Source organism: Plectropomus leopardus, unplaced genomic scaffold (genome assembly GCF_008729295.1).
Source record: "Plectropomus leopardus isolate mb unplaced genomic scaffold, YSFRI_Pleo_2.0 unplaced_scaffold25497, whole genome shotgun sequence".
Taxonomy (NCBI): domain Eukaryota; kingdom Metazoa; phylum Chordata; class Actinopteri; order Perciformes; family Serranidae; genus Plectropomus; species Plectropomus leopardus.
This window is the reverse complement of record NW_024627709.1, coordinates 1-1,832: the sequence shown is the minus strand read 5'-3', so window position 1 is coordinate 1,832 and position 1,832 is coordinate 1. Positions and strand designations below refer to the sequence as shown.

General features: G+C 40.7%; 1 long non-coding RNA gene across 1 annotated transcript; it reads left to right on the top strand.

Annotated features, from left to right (window-relative positions):
* Positions 1-473: 473 nt before the first annotated feature.
* On the top strand, positions 474-1,539 carry LOC121966680. Its single transcript, XR_006107614.1, has 3 exons — positions 474-584; positions 1,042-1,125; positions 1,457-1,539. It is a non-coding gene; the product is annotated as an uncharacterized LOC121966680 (long non-coding RNA).
* The last annotated feature ends 293 nt before the right edge of the window (positions 1,540-1,832 follow it).

Genomic DNA, 1,832 nt, shown 5'->3' with positions numbered 1-1,832 from the left:
GACAATAACTTCGTGTCGGTTTCTCGTTTAAATCTTCAAATCTTTTAAAAAATAGAACATTATGATTTTGTTTTATCTGCTGTTTCTGACACGCATGAACGTGTCATTTAACAAACCTTTTTCATCACTGTCGTCATGTTTCTGTACACGTCTTAATCAAAGATCATGTGTCCAAAAATCAGCTCCGGGATGAGCAGACCAGGAGAGAAGATGAAGTTCAGAGGACAGAAGAGGAGCTGCAGAAAAACACGGCTGAGGTGAATCATTTTACTTTCATCAAAATGAGCAACTTGAGTCTTTTTCCGGATCAAATCTCGAAGACGCTGCACAAACGCTGGTTTAAGAGACTGAAATACTGAGCAGCAGTGTCTCTGAATGATAAAGTGTCTTTGTAATCTCGAACTTAAACTGTGTGACTGTGTAGTATAATCACTCCCAGAGTTATAAAAGTCTCTCTTTGCTCTCAGCTTGAGGGAAAACAGGCTGACACCAACAGAAAGCTCCTGCAGGAGACAGAGAAAAGGGAAAAAGCTGAGAGGGACGTGGAGAGCCTGAAGACTCAGCTGGAGTCCAACACAAAGCAGGTTAATATGATGATTAATAACCCAAGGATCCAGAAAACTGACAAATACTCAACTCTTTCTCTTTGTATTTCATTCACAGCTGCACTTTGTTCTGCAGCAGTTAAAAATCGACATTATTAAAATGTTAACTTTGAGAAAATTAAAACAGCACATGGAAATACATCAACATGTTTCTCTTTGGTATCGAACAAAAACTCTTCGTAAACTGCGTTTGTATTTGAAACTGAGCGTTAAACTGTGAACTAACGGAAACCTAAAATCTGTGTCCACATTAAATGTGCAGAATGCCGTGCGGTTAAACAAACTTGTATTCTGTGTAATTTGATAAATTAGTATCAAACAGAAAAAGGTGAGAAAGTTTGAGGTTAGAAACATGTTGGACACAGCGTGAAGGTTTCTGTCAGACGTTCGCTTCACCACCTGCTCAAACACCAACGTCCGTCTGTCTGTTAACCAGCTGGAGAAAACTGAGAGGAAGCTGGAGGAGACTGAAGATCAACTGGACACAAAGACCACTGTCTGCACGAACCTGCAGAGAGAGGTAAAACACACACACACACACACACACACACACACACACACACACACACACACACACTGTTAGTTAGAAGTAAGATGACGGACATGCTCTGAACTCTGTCTCTCTGAGTCTTTGCAACACAAGACTTTTTTTCAGCCTTTGTTTCCTCAGTGCATCTTCAAATGTCTCAAAGCTGCACTTTGTCCTCTGATGATAACAACAGCTACCTCCTGACCAGTTAAGAGTTACTTCTGGAAAGAGTCGAAACGCATTTCTTAATTTTCGTTCTCCAGAGTCAGCAGTAATGTGTAAATGTCTGATACCTTTCCTCTTTGTCTCCTCTACCTCTCAGCTCCAGGATGAGAAGGACAGCAGGACAAAGTTTGACAAAAAAGTGGAGACCCAGAAGAGGGAGCTGCAGAAAAATATATCAGAGGTTCATCTTTTTACCAACCTGTCATATTTCTCACTTTAGATTCGACTAAATAAGTAGCACTTTATCAAATACATGTTTCTCTTCCTCTGTCTCCGACCTCTCAGTTCGAGAAGCAGCTCCAGGACGAGAAGAAGAAGAGGACGGAGTTTGAAAGAAACGTGGAGTCCTTGACGAAGGAGCTGCAGGACAAGAACAGAGAGGTTCATCTTTTTACCAACCTGTCATATTTCTCACTTTAGATTTGACTAAATAAGTAGCACTTTATCAAATACATGTTTCTCTTCCTCTGTCT